This window comes from Sceloporus occidentalis, unplaced genomic scaffold (assembly GCF_023333645.1).
Source record: "Sceloporus occidentalis isolate IW3139 unplaced genomic scaffold, rSceOcc1.0.p SCAF_1, whole genome shotgun sequence".
Lineage (NCBI taxonomy): Eukaryota > Metazoa > Chordata > Lepidosauria > Squamata > Phrynosomatidae > Sceloporus > Sceloporus occidentalis.
Window position 1 is genome coordinate 9197736 of NW_028316981.1, and position 22279 is coordinate 9220014.

At 49.3% G+C, this 22279-nt stretch overlaps 1 pseudogene across 1 annotated transcript in view; it reads left to right on the forward strand.

The window, feature by feature from the left end:
- The window catches only part of LOC149320635 (uncharacterized), a 171939-nt pseudogene that overhangs the window by 144015 nt on the left and 5645 nt on the right, over positions 1–22279 (forward strand). Inside the window, exons 3-5 of the transcript XR_016279058.1 lie at positions 9902–10013; positions 11835–11920; positions 12125–12245. The product of XR_016279058.1 is annotated as an uncharacterized LOC149320635 (transcript). The remainder of the gene's footprint in view (positions 1–9901; positions 10014–11834; positions 11921–12124; positions 12246–22279) is intronic.

Consider the following 22279-nt stretch of genomic DNA (forward strand, 5'->3'; position numbering starts at 1 on the left):
AGACCATCAGGGTGGCCACATACAAGTAGGGTTGCCATTTCACGGCAGTGGGCGGGACTTTCCCGCCTCCTGGGGGCGTGCCTGGTCCCGCCCCGCCCTCCCCCCATTTCCGGGTGGCTGCCCGACTCAGGGCTCCCAGGGCTGCTGCCTCCCTTTGCTACGGTGCTCAGCAGCAGGCTGGAGATAGCAGGGGCGGGGTCTGCTGCTCTGCCCTGCCCCTATTGGCCAGCCCCCTCAAGGAGCCAGCCCTCTGCTTCCTTATTTGGCATGCTCCAAGCGGAGGGGGCTTTGCAGGCAAGTTGCTTTTTGTTATTTCCCTCTTTCTCTTTCCTCTCCTTCTCTTCTTCTTGTTATTCCGGGTTTTTTTCTTCTCCTCCTCTTCCCCTCCTCTTCCTCTTCTCCTTTTTCTTCCCTTCTTCCCTCTCCTCATCTTCTTTTTCTCTTTGTTCCTATTCTTCTTCTTTCTCCTACTTTTCTTCTTTCTCCTTCCCCTTTTTTCTCCTCCTCCCCCTTCCTCCTCTGCTGTTGCAGTTGTTATTGTTGTTGTTGTGAGCCCAACTCCTTTCTGAGTAATGGCAACCCTGCCTGTAGCCCCCTTATTACCCCCCTCTCTTTAAGCCCCCTCCTCTTCTTCTCAGGGGTCCAGGGCTTCTCAAGGCTTTGCCCCCATTAGAAAAGAAAAAAGACTTTGCAAGGGATCTGACCCATAAATCCCCCCAAAGTTGAGACATACCTGGGTGAAAAGAGGGTGTGAGGGGTTTTGGGGGGGTTGGAGGAGGCAAGGAAAAGGAGGAAGGGGGGAATTGCTAAGAAGGCTTGGGAGTGGGACATGTAGTTTGCAGTGGCACAAGAGACTGCCTGTGGCCTTTAAATGCTATGCCTGATTGGGAGTGGGAAATGTAGTTTGCAGTGGCACAAGAGACTGCCTGTGGTCTTTAAATGCTATGCCTGATTGGGAGTGGGAAATGTAGTTTGCAGTGGCACAAGAGACTGCCTGTGGTCTTTAAATGCGATGCCTGATTGGGAGCAGGAAATGTAGTTTGCAGTGGCACAAGAGACTGCCTGTGGTTTTTAAATGCTATGCCTGATTGGGAGTGGGAAATGTAGTTTGCAGTGGCACAAGAGACTGCCTGTGGTCTTTAAATGCTATGCCTGATTGGGAGCGGGAAATGTAGTTTGCAGTGGCACAAGAGACTGCCTGTGGTCTTTAAATGCTATGCCTGATTGGGAGTGGGAAATGTAGTTTGCAGTGGCACAAGAGACTGCCTGTGGTCTTTAAATGCTATGCCTGATTGGGAGCGGGAAATGTAGTTTGCAGTGGCACAAGAGACTGCCTGTGGTCTTTAAATGCTATGCATGCTTGGGGGTGGGAAATGTAGTTTGCAGTGGCACAAGAGACTGCCTGTGGTCTTTAAATGCTATGCCTGATTGGGAGTGGGAAATGTAGTTTGCAGTGGCACAAGAGACTGCCTGTGGTCTTTAAATGCTATGCATGCTTGGGGGTGGGAAATGTAGTTTGCAGTGGCACAAGAGACTGCCTGTGGTTTTTAAATGCTATGCCTGATTGGGAGTGGGAAATGTAGTTTGCAGTGGCACAAGAGACTGCCTGTGGTCTTTAAATGCTATGCATGCTTGGGGGTGGGAAATGTAGTTTGCAGTGGCACAAGAGACTGCCTGTGGTCTTTAAATGCTATGCATGCTTGGGGGTGGGAAATGTAGTTTGCAGTGGCACAAGAGACTGCCTGTGGTTTTTAAATGCTATGCCTGATTGGGAGTGGGACTTGTAGTTGTAGAATTGGGTGGGGGGGGGGGTTGGCCAGAAAGAGAAGTACATTTCAGCCATCTGTCTAGGAATAATGCCAAAATGTCCTCCATTTTGAGCATGCCTAAGAAACAAGCATTTATATTAAAAAAAATTAAAATTCAATAAACGTGTCCTACATTTGAAAATGTAGCCCTACATTTGTCCCAGTTTGGAGGTCCTGACTTATGGCAACCATACAAGCCACCATACACACTTGTTAGGCATCACTTCCTTGACAGCTTGCCTCGGTTGAGGCTGCTGATACCAGCAGATTCTTGCAGCAGGCGCTCAAACCTATGTCTCTGAAGGGCCAGCACCGCCCACCCTGTTTAAATCTGCTTTGGTAAATCCCAAACTACAGGTCATAATAATACAGGAGGAATTAGAGATTGTTCCAGTAGTTCTGTGAGACAATTGTCCTTGTCTGTCAGAGAACTCTGGTGCCACAACAAACTACAGTTACCAGGATTCTCTAGCACTTAGCCAGGACAGTTAAGACGAACTGGATTGTTTTTGCAGTGTGTTTTGAACCTAAAGTAGCCAACAAAACAGTCGTTTGGCTGTGATTTTCCTTCTGGACCAGGCCGACCTATAGACTTGAGTGGGGCTCCTAATCTGAGCAAGCTTAAAAGTGGAGGAGACAACCCTCTAGTCATTGTGTAGAGGTTTCTCCTCCATGTCAACTGGACCTTATTAAACTATTTCACTTCTCCTGGAACAGGGGTTTGTAGAAAGTGTTGGGGTTTTGAGGAAGGGGGCATGAAGATGGCTAGCATGTCACATAGCAAATAGATTGTCTGAGCAGTACATAATAGAGATGCCTAAGTGTTCAGGGCCTCCTGGTACCAAGCTGGACATAAATAAATAACAGAGTAATACATAATGGAGGGCAATGATGGAAATACATATCTAGATAAGAGATGCCAGTGAGGAATGTTACAGGGGGCAACGCCAGAAGCAGCCAAGCCACATGGTGCGGTGTGAAACAGGAAGAGAAGATGTACCTTGGCTGCATCTGCACTGTAGAAATAATGCAGTTTGACACCACTTTGGTGTTGTCATACCTCCATCCTAAAGATTCCTGGGATTTGTAGTTTTGTGAGGCACCAGTATTCATTGGCACAGAAGGCTAAAGACCTTGTAAAACTACAAATCCCAGGCTTCCCTAGGATGGAGCAAGTAGTGTCAAACTGTATTGTTTTTCCAATCTAGACGCACCCCTTAGGACAGAGATATTCCATTACCAAGTAGTCAGCATGGGCTTGATGCAACCAATTGAGTTAGGTGCCCTTTGTTCTTTCTGTGAACAAACCTCATCTGAGTTGGCCAAAGAACAAGAACTGGAGGAAAGTTTGAGGAGGTAAAAAAAGAAATCCTCCAGCTGATGCCACAAAATTCAGTAAGAGATATAGTGATGCAGGATAAACTGTATAGGGAATCCTGTAGGCAACCTCACAACTAGCACAGCGGGGAACAACAGCTAGTTGTGCCTACAAAGTGCCAAGAAACAATAAGGGAAATGGCCCATTCAAGCTCACTAGGGAGACATCTGGGAAGCACCAGAACAACCCAAAGAGTTGTGTATGGAATGATAGGAGTTGGAAGACACCCCAAGGGCCATCCAGTCCAACCCCATTCTGCCATGCAGGAACTCTCAATCAAAGCACCTCTGAAAGATGGCCATCCGGCCTCCGTTTAAGGACCTCCAAAGGAGGAGGCTCCACCGCTTTCTGAGGGAATGTCTTCCACTGAAGAACAGCCCTTACTGTCAGGAGCTTCCTCCTAATAATGGTCAACTGGAATCTCTTTTCCTGCAGCTTGCTTCCATTGCTCCTTGTTCTATTTTCTGGAGCAGCAGAAAACGAGCTTCTTTCCTCCTCAATATGACACCCCTTAAAATACTTCAACAGGGCTATCATATCACCTCGTAACCTTCTCATCCCCAGCTCCCTGAGTCGTTCCTCATAGGACATGGTTTCCAGACCCTTCACCATTTTAGTCGCCCTCCTCTGGACACACTCCAGATTCTCAACATCCTTTTTAAATTGTGGTGCCCAGAACCGGACACAATATTCCCGGTGGGGCCTGACCAGAGCAGAATAGAGTGGCACTATGACTTCCCTTGATCTAGACACTATACTTCTATTGATGCAGCCTAAAATCGCATTGGCCTTGTCAGCTGCCGCATCGCACGGTTGACTCATGTTCATCTTGTGTTCTACTTGGACTCCCAGACCCCTTTCTCACATATAAGTCTCTCGTTCAGCCAGGTGTCCCCATCCTGTATCTCTGCATCTCATGTTTCCTCCCTAAGTGCTGTACCCTACATTTCTCCGTGTTGAAATGCACTGAAATTCACTTTGGCCCAGCTTTCGAGTCTATTCAGCTCATTGTGGATTTTGATCCTGTCCTCCGGGGTGTTAGCTACTCCTCCGAGTTCGGTGTCATCTGCACATTTGATAAGTGTGGCCCCAGTTCTGTCCTCCAAGCCATTGATAAAGATGTGGACCAGCACTGGGCCCAGGACAGAGCCCCGTGGGACCCCTGGCCACCCTCAGAATGAGCGGAGAAGGAGTGAATGAATGAACGAATGAGGCCTTCTCCAGGACTTTGGCCGCGTCCACACTGGAGAGAGAACCCGGTTTGGCACCGCTTTAACTTTGGGCCCCACAACAGAATCCTGCTCCCAGAATTCCGTAGCCTTGAGCCAGGAAAGAGTGAAAGCGGTGCCAAACCGGGTTATCTCTCCCGTGTGGACGCAGCTCCTTCCCCACCAGCCTTTCCCTGAGAAAGGCAGCTCTGCTCCCTTCTGGTCCTCCTGGAGGAAACTGAGATCTGCCTAGAAGGTCCCTCCTTCCGGGTTGCTCGCAGCGCCGCTCTAGGAACGGTCTCGCTGTCTCTCTTTCCGCCGGAAGAGGCGGGGCCAGAGCTGAGAGAGACGTCCAGGCGGAGGGAGGGCTACTTCCTGTCCTCCGCTGCGTTTCAGGAAGGAAGCTTCTCCTCCTCGGCCTTCCAGGGGGAATCCGAGTCCTGGCTTGACAGCCGCTACTTCCGTTTCCCCCCAGCGCCTCTCTAGGACTAGTCTCTTTCATCCTGGCCCTACCGGAAGGGGCGTGGCTAAGGTAAAGAGGGACATCCAGGAGGTGGGTTGGTTTCTCCCTCTTGAAGAAGGAGCGGGACAAAGGCGCCCCTGGGAGGCCTCGCGTGTCTGTGGGCTGAGGAAGGGGAGGGCCTTTAATGCTGCCCCCTTCAAGGCACCCCTTGGGACTGGGCTCCTTTTCCTTCCCTTTCCCTGCAGAGGGACCTCACAACAGCCCTGCCAGGGAGGCCAGGGAGGGAGGGAGGCTGCAAGAAAGGAAGGTGTCTCCTCCCTCCCTCCGTTCCCCAACAGAGAGCCCCTTCGGACAAAGCTCCTTTGGGCTCCATGGCCCTCCTTCCTTCCCTTTCCCAGCAAAGGAGCCCCACAACAGCCCTGCGAGGGAGGCCAGGGAGGGAGGGAGGCTGCAAGAAAGGAAGGAGACCCCTCCCTTCCCCTCCAAGAGAGAACCCCTTGGGACTAGGCTCCTTTGGGCTCCATGGCCCTCCTTCCTTCCCTTTCCCAGCAAAGGAGTCCCACAACAGCCCTGCGAGGGAGGCCAGGGAGGGAGGGAGGCTGCAAGAAAGGAAAGAGACCCCTCCTTTCCCCTCCAAGAGAGAACCCCTTGGGACTAGGCTCCTTTGGGCTCCATGGCCCTCCTTCCCTTTCTCCTGAAATGAGCCCCACAACAGCCCTGCCAGGGAGGCCAGGGAGGGAGGGAGGCTGCCAGAAAGGAAAGAGACCCCTCCCTCCCTCCCCCAAGAGAGAACCCCTTGGGACCAGGCTCCTTTTCCTTCCCTTTCCCTGCAGAGGGACCTCACAACAGCCCTGCCAGGGAGGCCAGGGAGGGAGGGAGGCTGCAAGAAAGGAAGGTGACTCCTCCCTCCGTCCCTCCCCCAACAGAGAACCCCTTCGGACCAGGCTCCTTTGGGCTCCATGGCCCTCCTTTCTTCCCTTTCCCAGCAAAGGAGCCCCACAACAGCCCTGCGAGGGAGGCCAGGGAGAAGAAGCAAGGGAGGCAGGGCCCTGCTGCAGCTGCTTCCGTGGTCTTCCTCCCTGGCTTCCTTCCTTTTGGAGCACCTTCCTCCCTCCTTCCCTCCAGAGAGAAGGAAGGAAGGAAAGAAGGAGGAGAAAGCCCCACCCCCCTCGGTCTGGATGAAGCGCCTGCCTCAGGCAGCAGAGGCAGCTCCTCTTCCAGGGAGGAAGGCCCTTGGGAACAACCGCCCCCCCCCCTTGGGCCTCTTCCTCCTCCTCCTCCGCTTCAGGCACCAAAAGGAGGCCTTGGAGGCAGATAGGGAAGGCTGAAGAGAGCAGCATCGCCTTTTCTGCCTCACAGAGAAAGAAGGGCTGAAAGGAAGGAAAGGAGGCCAAAAGAGGAGGAGGAAGATGAGGCAGGGAAATGTTAGGGAGGGAAGGGCATTGGAAATGGGGGCTTTTGTGGCTCAGAAGGAAAGGAAAAGACACAGAAACAGACCCCCTGCTTTCCCTCATTGTCTTTAGGAGGAGAAAACCACTTTCCAGGTTGGATTTGGTCAGGGTCAGCAAAAGGCCTTGGAGGCAAGGAGGGAGGGAAAGTTTTAAAGAACAGCACCTCCATTTCTGCCTCACAGAGATATAATAAAACTTATTTGGAGGTCTTTAAGCAGAGGCTGGATGGCCATCTGTCAAAAGGGGTGCTTTCATTGGGAGTTCCTGCATGGCAGAATGGGGTTGGACTGGATCAGAGCCCTTTGGTCTCTTCCAACTCTATGATTCTATGAAGAGGGAAAGAGCAAATGGAAGGAGATTGCGTTGAAAATGTGGATGATATTCTCGGTTTGTGGCTAAGAAGGCGGGAAACCACACAGACACTGCCTCTCCTCACTAACTTTGGCTCAGTGCTGGGGAATCCTGGGAGTTGTACAGTCACATCTCTGGATTCGCTGACTTCTCATTCGCAGTTTTGAATTTCCAGTTCCCCCCATTCCCTCACACTGAGCCAGTGCACTTAAACCACTCTCATATTGGATTATTTCTGCAGTGTATGTTGGACCTTTCTTTGCAGAGGCAAGAAACACTTTTCAGTTTGGATTTGGCTGTAAAACATCACCTTCTCAAGAGAGTCTTTAGAGCAGCACATTCACATGATATCTTGTTCTCTTTGTAGGCCTTGGTGTCCCCAGTAATTTCCCCTGAGACAGAATCCAGTAAAAGAGGAATGAGCTTCTCTGCCATCTGGGAAGATGCCCAGCTGCACTGATGGCGAACTAAGTCTGCCATAAGTTAGGAGAGAATTTCACACTGGTCAGTCTAAGGACAGAAGAGGAGAGCTATGAGTCTTTTCATAAGAGCCACGCAGAGGAGCTTGGAGGAGAAGATGCTCAGTTCTGAGGTCCAGCGCCAGCACTTCAGGCAGTTTGTCTTCCAGGAGGAGGCTTTGGGGCCCCGGGAGGTTTGCAGCCAGCTCCACAATCTCTGCTGTCAGTGGCTGAAGCCAGAGAGACACACCAAGGCTGAGATGATGGACCTGGTGATCCTGGAGCAGTTCCTGGCCATCCTTCCCCCAGAGATGGGGAGCTGGGTTCGAGAGTGTGGAGCGGAGACAACCTCCCAAGCAGTGGCCTTGGCAGAGGCCTTCCTCCTGAGCCAGGCAGAGGAGGAGAAGCAGGGAGAGGAGCAGGTGAGCTCATTACATTCCGGTCATTTTGAGGGATTTTCTGACAGAGAAGGCTAAATGTCTCACAAAACTAAAGTTCCCAGAATTCCCTAGCATTGAGCCAGGGCAGTTGAAGTGGTGTTAGATTGGATTATTTCTGCAGTGTGTTCTGGACCTTGCTTTGAGAGAAGGCTGAATACACATTCTTATTTTAAAGGAGAAAATAATCACAATTGCCTTCAGGATTTAAAATATGGCCTTTCTATAAGAAGCAGAAATACATGGACTGATGTAGATCAGGGGTAGGCAAACTTTTTGAGCCAGGGGCCGGGTTGCTGTCCCTCAGGTGACTGGGGGGCCGAAGCTGGGGGTGGAGCTTCAACCCTCCAGGGCGGGGCCACGTGCCAGGGGTGAAGCTTCCATCCTCCAGGGCGGGGCCACATGCCGGGGGTGGAGCTTCCACCCTCCAGGGTGGGGCCGTGTGCCGGGGGGGTGGAGCTTCCACCCTCCAGGCGTGGGGCCGTGTGCCGGGGGGTGGAGCTTCCACCCTCCAGGGGCGGGGCCGCATGCCGGGGCAGAGCTTCCACCCTCCGGGGGCCAGGCCTCCCCATCTTTGCTGGCCCCTCACGGGGCCCCAGGCCTCGTCAGAGACCGGCAAAAAAGCTGATGGGGGGCGCCAGCGCTGGAGGGCCCCCTGGAGGGCCCCAGTGACGGCACCGGGCCTCCCAGAGGCCCCCTGCCACACTCGGAGCCCTCCTGGAGGGCCCCAGAGACGGCAGCTGGCCCCCCAGAGGCCCCCTGCCGCCCTCGGAGCCTTCCCGGAGGGCCCCAGAGACGGCAGCGGGCCTCCTAGAGGCCCGCAGCCGCGGCCGCCCATCACGGCTTTTCGCTGCTCTGGGCGCCGCCATTTTGGGCAGCAAAATGGCGGCGCCCATAGCCTCAGAGGCCGCTATGGGCGCCGCCATTTTGCCACCCAAAATGGCGGCGCCCAGAGCGGAGAAAAGCTGTGACCGGCGGCGGCAACAGCAGCCAGGGGCTGGTCGCCAGGCCTCCGCGGGCCGCAGGTTGCCGACCCCTGATGTAGATCCTTTGAAAGAGTTATAAAGATTTCTGGAAATCGCCGTCTCTTCAGCTCCTAGATGCCATAAATTTTAATTTTATGTTGTACATAATTATTTTCAAGATTTTTGAAATCCTAGAATCTCCAAACCTCAGGTTCTTGAAAAGTTACAGGATTCCAAACCTCATATCTTTCTCCAGTGTTTCAAGCTACAGGATCTTCAGATTTCCGGTTTTATAAATTTGAATAGACTTTATTATGGATGTTCTGTTGTTTCTCATTTTCCCTTTGGTGATTTATACAATCATTTTTATATACCTAAACCATACCGCAGTAGACATGCGCTTTTCATGGTTCGTAGTTGTATAGTGATATTGTTCAGTACCTGACTTTCTTGGTTAATCTGTTGTTTACAGGGAACCCAGTACTCCCTTTTTAAACAGCTTTGCTAGTTATTGGTTCAGTTCCAGCCGCAATTCATGGCTCTGGTACCTAAACCTTTTGCCCTTGTGACCCCTCTTTACATCTATCTTTAGATTTCCCCCCCCCTCCCCCTGTAGCATATCAATAAAAATATTTGGCTTATTTAGCATGTGCATTTTCATTCTCACATTCATGTATTTTCATGCATTAATTTTTCATAAGGAAATAATATTATTCAAATTTGAACAGCTTTAAGTAAATGCAATATTTAACTTGAGGTATGTTTAAATTTTGCTCATAAAAAAGTTTGAGAAGAGGAGGAGGAGGAAGGATCAGGGCCTCAAGTCTTAAGCCCCAATTGGGCACCACCCCACAGTTTAAGACCCATTGCTGGTAAGCTCTCCTGGCTTTGGTTCAGGCTATATTCTCCCATATGAGTGTGCTCCACCTTCCTCATGGTCATATCTTATGGGAACGAGGGATAGAGCACTCTCAGTGGCTGCCCTTGGGATCTGGATCGCCTATTCTGGGGAGGTTAGACTGAGTCCCTCTCAGATGAAAAGAGCTTTCTGAAAACTTAGTGAAATCACTTTTAGTGTGGTGCTTTTCTGTTGTTTAATTCTTGTCTTATATTCTCTTTTGATAGTTTCATTCAGTACATTATTTTAATAATATTATTTGTGTTTATATTTATATTTGTGTTTTTTCGTACTTGTCCTAGTTACTGTAAACCCCTGTCAAACCCTGTCTCCTTCCAAAAGGATACAAATGAATCAAATCATCATTGTCATCATATAAAGCTAGGCATCCCATACCAGCTTTTTTCTGGAAAGCATCTAAAGTGAAGATGACGTACCATAACACCTTGTCCTCTTTTCTTTTTATAATTTTTCTCTGCTGCAGGACTCGTTTGCAGAAGAGATGCCTGAGATAAAGCAGTATCCTTCTGAATCCAGTCAAAGGCATCCTCCCAAGTGGATCATGCAGAACAGAGAAGGAAGTTTCTCCTCAATAAGTAAGGACTAAGAGTCTAGTTTCCTGCTTGACTCTCTCACTTATCTCTGAAATATCCGGGCTTTATTGCTTACAGTACTTGAACCATTTTATATAGCCCAAAAGTAGAAGCATGTCTCAGTTAACAAAGGCGCGTTACAGACCGCCCCTTTGGGGTGGCGTGTAGGTGTGCCTTTCCCTGGTGTATCGGGGCCCCAGTGGTTAGAACAGCAGCCGCTGAGGCCGCGATCTGCCGCTTTCCGGGCCGCGGGGAAGCAGCAAAAGGCCCCTTCCCCGCAGCCTAGAAAGGGGTGTCCTGGGCTTCAAGCCCTAAGGACACCCCGCGGCAGCAGGGAGGAGGAGAAAGGGGCCATTTGGCCCCTTTCTCCTCCGCATCGCTGACGCAGCCGTCTGAAGACTGCACCCAGCGACGCAAAGCCAAGAAGGAGCTCCTTCTTGTGCTGCGTAAAGGGCTCTCTAAGCGACCTTGCGCGGCACAAGAACATCACATCTGCGCCGCCTCATTTGGAGGCGGCGCAGTCGTGACGTCATAATGGCAGCGGCCGTGTGGAACAGCCACCGCCATTTTGTGTGCGCTCCGTGCGTGCTAGGGTTGGGGGCGTCCAAAAAGGATGCCCCTTTGTAACACTAGCACGCGCGGAGTGCGCAGTTTAAGGCCCTTCTGTAACGGGCCAGAGTATCTGACAGGGAAGTATATTTTAAATGGACTTTTTATGCCTATCCAGCCTGCCTTTTTCTTCTAATCCTCTGTGTAACTAGGTTTTTAAAGCAACATTGGCACTGAGAGGATATTGAAGGAGGGCTGTAGAACTATAGACTTTCAGTATCTAGTAAAGTTAGCATGCAATAAAGTTTGATGTGACCAGAAAAACAGAGAAAAGGGAGATAAGCTAGCTTCATGAGCTCCCCTTGTATGTTTTAAAAATGCAGCGATCTGTATGTCTGGCTATCAAAATGGAAATCATAAGAAGCATAGAAGCTAGTGGCCTCTTCAGTTCTTCCCCTCAAAGGATCTCCAAGAGATTAGAGAAGGGGACTGTTCCTTTTTTGATAGGAGATATTACTGTATCTTAAATCTTGCCCTTACAGGCAATTTGGCATGGGCACATTTTCTTAGCCACCTGCCCCACATTATACAGCCAAAATTTACTGTAGTTCCTTCCTCATCCAGCCAGCCTTTAGGGTGAGCAAAAACAGTTATGCCTGCTGGAATTTTTAAAGCTTTTAGGCATCTTTTTCCTTTGCTTAGTCTTTTATGTCGTTTGTTACATGCCCCTAAGCTTTATGCTTAACTTGCACACAGGTCATACCAAAATATCCCAAATCCTGCCCTCGATTTATACATGCGGTTGACTTATGCACATATTTATACAGTAATGCCTAGAAACAAATCTGCTTGGTTACCTGATGTATACCTGTGTATGTTCTTCATGGAGAAAAGGTGAATGGAAGGGCTGCTTTATTGGGATGATGTCCTCATTATCAGAAAGCTCCAGAGTCCACCTTCAGTCCTCTCTCTTCCCTATGCAGGGAAGAACCAGGCACCAGGACTTCTTTCAACTCTGCTCTGTTCTCTTCTCAACTCAGTTTTGGTCCTTCAAGTTTGTTGACATTTTTGGGGCTGTTTAATTTGCTATGGGATGCTTGCCTACTTGCTTTGCACATATTTATTTACAGGTATTTGTTCCCCATGCCAACTTCAGAATTACTGTGATTCTACGGTGACTTTCTAGTTCTTTTTGTGCACACACATAGGAGGGCCTTGAAGGAGGAAAAATAAAGAAGGTTTAACAACATTCTCTTTCCTTCTCTGTTCTCCCAGGAGGTGGAATAAGGACTGGACCTATATGTTCAAGCGCATGTCTTCATCCTGATGGACTCAAAACAGATGCTGCAAGACTAGACCAGGTGGGGAACAGGATCTCAAGTGAGCCAAGAAAAGGGTGGACTAAGTGCTCCTTTTCCTTTGACTGCTGTCTGGTCCCCACAGAATCTTGTTTTCCCATTTGTTGTTTCCATCAAACATCACACTTTGAGGGGCCTAGGGGTGGCATCCTGTAAGCAGTTCAGTTTTCTTGAGCAGTCTGAAGCAATATGATTCTGTTTCGTCAGGTGACCTTTGAGGAGGTGGCTGTGTATTTCAAGGAGGAGGAGTGGGCCCTGCTGGACCCAGACCAAAAGGCCCTTCATCGGGAAGTGATGGAGGAGAATCTGCGGATCCTGTTCTCTCTAGGTACGGCTCCCTCTTTCTTGTGGTTGAGCAGCTGACAAGTGCTGAAGAGTAACCCTGAGACTCCTAATCTTGGACCATTGAGTGGGATGTTGGGAGTCCCACTAACAGTATCCCCTCCAAGGGCCTGATCTGCCTTTTGCAACTGTCGCTGTGGCCCCATCTAGCCACTCTTAAAATGACTGGATTGTTTAAGGGCTAGTGAGAAGGCAGAAGGAGAAAGCAGCCACACCTTGCTTTCTTGTCCCACTAGGTATTTAAGTCCTTTTGCTCTCGTTGAATCCTCAAAAGATAGAAAGGCATAATGTTTCAGTGAAGGGAGGGCTTGAAAGAAGAGGCTGCCATCACTTGCCCAGGCTTTCCTTGAAAGAGAAGAAGAAAGCCAAGTCCTGGTATGGAGGGAAGAGCTAGTTAGTTTCAATGGAGAATCAGCATTAGAGTGCATCTTCTACTGAGATATTAATCCAAACTTAACTCAAAAAGGTTTTCTCCTGGGTCCCTTTGTTCTCCCTGTGCCTTCAAGTCATTTCCAACTTAGAGTGACAACTTACAATCTCTTATTCCTCCTTAGACTGGTTGTCAGTCTTACCTTAATAAAAAGCCCTGCTCCTGTCTTTTCTTCAGCATTATCTCCTACCTACCCTCATCAGACACCTCTTTGTATCTGAGGTCTAGGAACAAAAAAGACTAAACAGGAAAGTCATGTACTTGTGAATATCCATAAATTGCATATTTACAAGTACCAGACTTTCCTGGTTAACCTTTTTTGTCATTTAATTTAGAGACCTTCTGTGAGTAAAGGTTACATTACCCTAAATGTCTCTTTTAGAGGTATTGGAACCGCGGTGTTTATTTCAGTGTCCAAATAGGATGGTGTAGTTGGTAGTGTGTTTCTGAATAATTTAACACAGAGATAATATTAGTATTAGTGATTATATGAAAACAAACTGTAACCTTTGTTATATCAATAATAATACGTTGTCTTTATCAAGTTCTAACTCAATAACCCTTTAGTTATATCAAGTTTTGGATCACTAGCCTATTATATAACAAATAGTATCCCTTTCAGGTAATATTTCCTCTGAATCTACTATCACTACACACAATCCCAGCCCCTCCCATCTGAAGCTGGTGGCTCAGACCTCTCTTCAACCTCTCTCTGAGGTTTCTCTCTGCTGACTCTCCTCTTTAAACTGACAGATTTTCTCTTCACAGAGTTCTTATCTTTCCCATATGCTTCCACTGGAATAGGTTGGACGTTTCGTCTACAAACCATTCCTGTCAAGTTGATTGCTGCTTGCCAGGCAGATGTTCCAAAGGGTCTCCTTCACACTTCCCCCCTTGGAAATCATTCTCTGTACAGCAATGATTTAGGTCTCCTAAAGAAATCTCAAGAAAGAGGGAAGAGTTTTAACGATTCAATAACCTTCCCAAATTTTTCATTACACATCAATACTTATCTTCATTCCCTCTTTGGGTTGCCTAGAGAGTGCATCAGCTGCAACATTTTCCTGAGTTTTACTACGTTGCATATTGAAATCAAAATCTTGGAGAAAGAGACTCCATTGTAGTAGTTTCCCATTATTATCTTTAATGTGATTCAACTAACATAGGGGCGAATGGTCTGTTCATAACACAAACCTTCCCATGGATAAGATTTCAATTTCTATAAAGCCCAGACCATTGCTGAGCGCTCCTCCATTGTGGCCAGATGTTTCTCCTGGGGCAACACCTTTTTACTCACAAACATGATGGGATGATGATGCCCATCTGTACCTGTACAGTTCGCCCGCACCATATACGGACGTATTATACACGACTTTCAGCTTAGACTGAAGCTGCGCTGCAATACAATGAATGATGCTCGAGCATATGCGTTATTCACCTTATGTGGTGGTGTGTGTGTGTGTGTCCGGAACAGATTCCAGGTCCAGGTCCAGGTCCACTGTACCTACAAAAGCTCCCTGAGAAGAAATTGTCCAATTTACCTTGACATGGTAACTTTTTTTGGTCAGCTCTGACAGTGGCACAGCTAGGTAGTGAAATTAGGAATACATGCCCTGTAATACCCCACCAAGCCTCACAGCCCCTCACTGTTGGCCTTTTCCATGCAGGCAAAGACATTTTTATTTAAACAGGCCTTTAAAGATCTGGAAGGCTTGGTTTTATTGGGGCATGAGAGGGTTGGTTTTAGATTAATTTTAACTGTAGGTTCTAAAATCTATATTGGTAATTTTTTTATTTTTTGACATTTTTATTGTACAATTTTAATTGCTGTGTGTTATATATGTTGTTAGCCACCTTGGCTCCCACTTTGAGAGAAAGGCAGGATAAAAATAGAACAAATAAGTAAATAAACAAACCATCAGTGCCCACCACCTTAAACCCTTCAGGTTTTAGGTGTTTGCTTCCTACAATGTATCACAAATACGTAATTTCTGTCTTTCCCACATGACATTTTGGAACTTTGATTGTAAGACCAGTCATCCTAATTCCCTCACGCACTTGCTCCAAGTTCTTCATGTTGTCCTTCCAAGTTTGGCAATACATGCCAATATCTTCTATATAGGCAACCAAAAACTCACCTTGTCTACTTAATATTCTAGAATCATAGGACCATGTAATCATACGGTTGGAAGACACCACAACTGCCATCTAGTCCAACCCCCTGCAATGCAGAAACTCTCAATCAAAGCATACCCAACAGATGGCCATTCAGATGGCCTTGCTACTATATATGGGACATCCTAGTCTTAGGCTTGATATATGGTCTACGAGGACCAACAACTTACCTATAGCGACGGGATGCCCCCATATACCACATGAGTTATCTTACAAGGCTGTTATATTAGTTTTAATTGACCACTGAGGAAGACGCTCCAGTCGAAATGCGTTTGGTCTTTGTTTTGTATATCTTTTAATTGTAATGGGCACACTGTTATCCCTTTTCATTTGGTATCTATTGTGTACTCTCTTACTAAGTGGACATACTATGTCATCTCTTTCTATTCCATTTTGAGAGGAACAAAGGAATTGGTATTTTGTGTACTTTATATCTTTTAATGGGATTTGCAGTTTCCCAGCCCAGTACTGACTGGTCTTTTTAGCCTTGAGTTTGTTAGGGCGTGGCTTACAGCCCAGAACAAGCCTTTTTGTATTAAGGATATTATATACCTTTTACTTTGTATACCTTTTTTAAAAAATTACCTTTTTAGCATTTGAGTGCAACACATTTTCTTAATAAATTTGTTGAGTGTTTCATGTTCATCCCCCCTAAACTTTTTGTCTATTCATCTGCTTGTTTCAGTTTAGGGCATCACCTCCCAGTTTTTTTCCTTGAACAGTTTTTGTGAAGACAGAATCTGATGCTTTGTTTGCCAAACCAGAGCTATATTGTTGGGTTCATTGCAAATCACATAGGACCAGATATTAACTTTGCAGTTGATTTGTCAAGTAGTCAAATCCCAGTCTGAGTGACTGGACAAAACTGAAAAGAATAGGGCACTACTTGAAGGGTACACGGGACATACAGTCGGCCCTTCTTATACACGGATTTTTTATACACGGATTCAAGCATACATGGTTTGAAAATGTTCAAAAAAAAGTATAAATTTACCTTGATTTTCCATTTTTTATAAGGGATACCATTTTGCTATGTCATTATATCTAATGGGACTTGAGCATACACTGATTTTGTTATACACGGGGGATCTTGGAACCAAACCCCAGCGTATAACAAGGGTCCACTGTACCTTAAGATTGCAAAGAGTGATGCTGCAGACAGCTCTTTTTCAGAGGAAGGTGACAGGAAATCCGTTAGTGGAATGGTAGTCAAACATGCTGATAATGTAGTAGTATGGAGGTGTAGGAAGCAGACTAGTGTGGCACTTTCCACTGCAGAGGCAGAGTTTGCAGTTCTGTCAGAATTAGCTGGTGAGGCAGAGCAGTTTAGACAGTTGTTGCAGGACCTAGGAGAAAAGTGAAGTGCATGAAGGTGCTTGAAGATTCTCAGGCATGCATTGCTATGGCAGAGGCTGAGAACCTAAAGAGCAGGGCAAAGTACATAAGTGTCAGGTATACAAACGTCAGACGAATTGTATATGAAAGTGTCACAAGACTTGAGTACTGTGCATCTGAGAGAAACATGACTGGCATATTCACCAAAGCGCATTACCTATACAAAAGCATGAGGAAATGGTGACCATGCTTGGCTTAGTGAAAACTGCACTGAACTGTACATACTAAAAAAAGTAACGGTATATAAACTATGTATTTGTGTTTTCTATTATGTATAATGTAAATAAGATGTGATATCAAAATATTTTGCAGGGGATTGTTGGTGTAATATGACTTTAGACAACAGAAAAATAATTTTGATTGGCAGAGGGGTGAAACAGACAGCCCCAAAGGAGCGACTTACCACCATCCCTTTGAGCACTGGATCAGGGCTGTAGCAACTGTGTGCTGCAGCCCTGATCTGGCATTTTGCTGGCTCCAAAAGAAGTGGTAAAAAACTGCTCCTTTTGAAGCTGGCAAAACGTTATGTTTGCTATTGTGACAACAGCTTTTTGTTGTTTCTTCAGTGCAGCGTGTTTAAACGCGCCGCAGAAATTGCGTGATGCTGCCTGCCGTCTAGTTGGGCGGGTGGCGTGACGCTGGCATTGGGGCAGAGTCAGGGGGAGTGGTCACCATGCCCCTACTCCACCCCGATGCCAGTGTTTCTTGCCAGTCTGTATGCCCCAGAGTTATGTTGGCAGTTGGAAATTTTGGTTGGCTGTGAGCTATGGCTGGAGCTTTTCTCCTTTGAGTGTGTGTAGACTAAGTTTGTACTTTGGTGTGAATATTGTTTTTGGCTGTAGCTGGGTAATTTTCCTCCAGACTGTGCCGGTAGTTCGCCTACCTCAAATTTATTACTGGTCATCAGTTTCTTCAGAGGGGGTTTGCCATTGACATCCTCTGAGGATGAGAGAGTATGACTTGCCCAAGGTCACTCAATGGATTTTCATGGCTGAGCCGGTATTTGAATTCTGTAACTATTTCTAGCATAAATCAACGAAAACTCCCTCTTCACTTCTGCAATCAAGTTTGCCTCTTTTCTGTTTGGTGATATGGGTAAATACTTTGCTTCCAAAAACTTTCAGATGGTTTAATTTTGGTTTAACTCCATGCCACAAGTGGAATGGGGTTACATATTTGGATTTAGTTGGCAATCTGTTGCACAAGTATGTAACAGCCATGATTGCTTGCGACCAATAGTACTGAGGCATATTAGCCTCCAAAAGCATGGTTACTGCCATCTCCTTGAGAGTTCTGTTCCTTCTCTCTACCATGCCATTTTGCTCTGGAGAAGAAGCCTGTGTAGTCTGATGTTCAATGCCATGTTGTTTCAAAAATTAATCAAATTCAGCATTGACAAATACAGTTCTGTTGTCTGTGCGCAGATTCTTTAGTTTGTAGCCAATTTTTTAGAGACTCAATTAAAGTACTCTTTGAATTTTGGAAATGCTTGACTCTTGTCTCTGAGAAGATAAGTATATGTGTATCTGCAGAAATCATCAATAATAGTAATAAAAGCAGCTTTTGCAACTCAGCTGTAGTCTTTGATTTGTTAACATTGCTTCTATGTGATTTACAAGAAAAGGGAGTCTTTTTCAGTTTCCCTGCGGAGAAGGTTAGCTCCTCCTTAGACTTGGGTTGTACCTCCCATGAGCTCCTAGAGGCAGGAACATAATTATAATAACAAAAGTACCCCCCTGCCCCCTCATGGGAGGGGCGACCCAGGAAGCCCAGTTTTGTTTCCTGCCTTGCTCCTAGCAGGACGTGGACCTCCTTCATTCCTCAGAACGAACTCACCTTTTGGATTCCTTTTGGAGTTTTTTCCTTTTTTTCCTCATGGAAAGAGCTTCTGCTGCAGAGGACGCCTCACCCCTGCCACTTGCCCCGACTCTGGAGGGTACGCAGCTGGCCTTGGACAAGGGATTGGAGAAGCCCAAGGGAGCCCAGCCAGAGGAGGGATCTTCCCTCTCAGATGCTGGAGCTCCGCGCCCCAGCCTGACTCATCTTGGGTTGGGGACCGGGGAGGCGCCGCGGGCTCCACTGGCCGCAGTAAGTACTGGGGCCCCTTCTCCCCAGCCAGGAGCCCACCTCCTACCGGAGTGGGCTGCTGCATTTAGGGCCTTTTTGGCCCAGGAGGTCCCCCATCTCTATGGCCACAGGGGGACTCTCCAGGGAGGGGGCAGGAGGAAGCAGAGGCTCCTTGGAGCCCTCTGTCTGTGGCTGAGGAGGTTGATCAGGTAGAGCACTCCTATGCCCTCGCCACCACCACCCCCGGGGACCCCCAGGCCCTTACCAACTCAGCCAGGGAAGTCCCCCCACTGCAACTCAAGCCTCCAGCAGAGAAGCCACAACTGCAGAACCCCTCTACCCCCCCTGGACGCCAGGCAGGGGGGGTCCTCTCTGTCCACCCTTCAGGAGGGGCACCATTTTTTCTCCCCCCTGGGGGTCTCCAGAGCGGCCCAGGGCCACAGGGAGGTGGCGTGCGGGTTTGAATCTCGGGCCAGCGCACACCTTCCTGACCAAGTGGGTGGCGGCAGCCATTTTGAAGGTAGCAATGGGGGCCACCATCTTGAATAATCCGGCAGACACCCGGACCATGTGGGTGACAGCCACCATTTCGAGTGTGGCTATGGGACCGCCATTTTGCCCAAGCCAATGGTGGCGGTCATCTTGAGTGGTCTGGGGCCTGCCCGGGTCACGTGTGTGGCTGCCACCATCTTGGGTGCCCCGACAGAGAGCACAATCAGAGGGTTGGTGGCCACCATCTTGGGTGCCCAGAAGGGGGCTGTCCCCTGGATCTCACCAATGGCAGCCACCTTATTACTTCTGCCGGTGGGGGCTGCCATGCTCAGCACCCACTACCAAGCTGCTCCTGCCATTCACACCAGGGGGAGGGCAGCTCCCCAGGCGCTCGGTACCGAGGGGCCCACCAGCCTGCAACCCAGCATGGGCAGGGGGCCTCCCTTCTGCCATCTGCTGTGCCCAGGGCCTCACAGCAGCAGCCACAGCCAGGCACCAGCCAGACAGGCCAGCGGGCACAAGAGCCCCTTCTCTCACAGGTACAAGACCAGGAAGGGCAGCACAGGGACCAAGGCGGGGTGGGCGACCCCAACCAACTCCCTCCCGCCAAGCGCCTAAAGCACAATCCACCTCACAACAGGGCGCCACTCAGCACCTCCCCCAACTTCTCCAGGGACAAGGATGAGGGCGACCCGTCTGATCATGCCACCCCTTCAGAACCGGAGCTGTCAGAGGATGAGAGAGCAAACACAGACAATGCCGCCCCTCCATCATCCGCAAGACTTTTCAAGGCCGACGACTTCCCCATGTTACTGAGGAAGATGGCCAAGACCCTGGGCCTAGAGCTGCCCTCAGACCAGACTCTAACACTGGACTCCGACTTGCCTCGCCTGACAGGGGATCTCTTCCCTGCACCACCTCCGTCGGTAAAGGAGATCCCTTGCCCTGCTAACCTCATGCAGGTCATCACAGAAGAGTGGAAGAAGCCAGCACTCAGCAGACCCTGTCACTCTTCAGTCAAGAGGCTTTACAACTGTCTTCAGAGCGTCATGGACAAACTACAAGTCCCCCTTGTGGATGCCCCTGTGTATGCACTTGTGTCATCCACCATCTTTTCTAAGGAGGGAGAGGACTCCTTAAAAAGTTTGGAGGACAGGAAGGCAGAGTCTGCCCTGAAAAAGGCCCATGAGGCCCTATACATTGCCATGAGGTCGGTGGCTGCCTCCTCAATGGTTGCCAGGGCCTCCATCAAATGGGCCAGAGAAATGATCGAAACCCCCCCGGCCTCCGACGTGAGACGCCGCTGGTCTCTCAACAAGCTTGCCAAGGCGGCTGCCTATACTGCCGATGGCACACTCGACACCCTTCAGCAATGCGCCAGGGCCCAGGCAGCAACAGTGGCAGTGCGCCGCTAACTGTGGCTAAAGAACTGGCTCATCGACCAGAAGTCCAAATAGAATCTGGCCTACACTCCTTACCTTGGCACTAAACTCTTTGGAGACTCCCTCAACCCAGTCCTGGTGGAGGATAAGGACAAGAAGTCCTTACCGATTGGCAAGAAGTCAGACGACAGGAGGCACTCCAGATCCAAGCGCCAGTCCTTTCGTTCCTCAAAGTCCTCCGCCTCTTCCTCTTACCAGCCCAGAGACAACAGACAGTCCAGACAGCGGTGGGATGACTTCAAGCCCCAACAGAAACAGCGAGCCACTTTCTCACAGAAAGGCTCCAACTTCACCTCCGCCACCAAAGGACAGCGAAGGAACCAACAGGCATGACAGGTCCCCTCCAGTGGGGGGGCGGCTCCAGGCGTTCCTGACAACTTGGAAGGCTTCAACATCAGACCAGGGGGTCCTAGACACCCTGAGCCATGGATACCGGATAGAATTCCTCTCCAGGCCTCGGGACAAGTTCATCCATTCTCCCAAGTCCAGGAACCCAGAGAAGCACCGTCTCCTCCTGGGGGCAATACAACTGCTCGACTTACAAGCTATCGAACCAATCCCCCTTCATCATAGATACAGTGGGACCTACCCCACCCTGTTCCTAATTCCCAAAAAGAACGGATCATGGCGAGCCGTACTCAACCTCAAAGGACTGAACAAGTTTGTCAAGCCGAGGAGATTCCGCATGGAGACCCTGTGGCCTATCCTGGAGGCTCTCCAGCCACACGACTTTCTGGCATCTTTCGATTTACGTGATGCTTATTTTCACGTGCCCATTCACAGTGCTCACCGCAGGTACCTCTGCTTTGCCTTTGCAGGCAAACACTACCAATACAAGGCACTCCCCTTTGGCCTGGCATCTGCCCCCAGGGTCTTCACCAAGATCATGGTGGCGCTGGTAGCTCACTGGAGAACCTCCCACATTCACGTTTATCCGTACCTCGACGATCTTCTCCTTCGCTCTGCCTCGCTCTGCCAGGGCTGACGCGATGTGGCCAGGATCTTACATTCCCTTCAAAGCCACGGCTACCTCGTCAACATGGAAAAGAGCGCACTCTCCCCAGCCCAGCACATTCAGCACCTGGGGGCAATAATCGACACTTCTCAGGGCACTGTCTCCCTCTCACAGGACAGAATTGCCTCTCTCCAATGGACCACTCAGTGGGTGCTGGAAGCCAGGACCATCACTCTGCCTACCTTAGCACATCTCCAGGGCCTCATGATCTCAGCCACAGACTGCCTCCCCTGGGCACATCTTCATTCAAGGCCTCTACAGTGGCTCCTTCTCCCACACCAGGACACCATCGCCAAGAAGTCCAAGCTTCCAATCACCGTGCCAAGACCAGTTCTCCGCTCCCTACTCTGGTGGACTTCGATTGGCAACTGCAGGGGCTGCCCCATTTGGAAGCTGGACCGGATTCAAATAACGACCGACGCAAGCCTCAGAGGCTGGGGTGCCCATTCCAGAACACATCTGACACAGGACAGATGGGACCCCTCCGACCAGCAGCAAAGCATCAACTGGCTCGAGCTGAAGGCAGTCAGGCTGGCCCTTCTCGACTTTGCGGAGCTGGTTCAGGGCACAGCTGTCTTGATCAGGACCGACAATGTCACCGCAAAGGCCCACATCAACCGCCAGGGCGGAACGAAGTCGCAGGCCCTAATGGAGGAAGCAACCTTACTTCTGCAATGGGTGGAGACCAACCTGCTATCCTTGGAGGCAGAACACCTCTAGGGAGAGCTCAACTCCACAGCGGACTGGTTGAGCAGGACAAACGTTCATCAGGGCGAATGGAGCCTTCACCCGGAAGTATTCAACATGATTGTCAACCAACTGGGTCAGCCAGAGGTAGACCTCTTCGCCTCCCCAGTAAACACCAAGACAACACGCTTTGTCTCGAGATATCAGTCTCAGGGAGCGGAGCATATAGACGCCCTGAACCTCACCTGGCCCAGGACCCTCCTCTTTGCGTTCCCGCCGTTCTCCCTTCTGACCAAGGTCATGAGCAAGATCAGGAG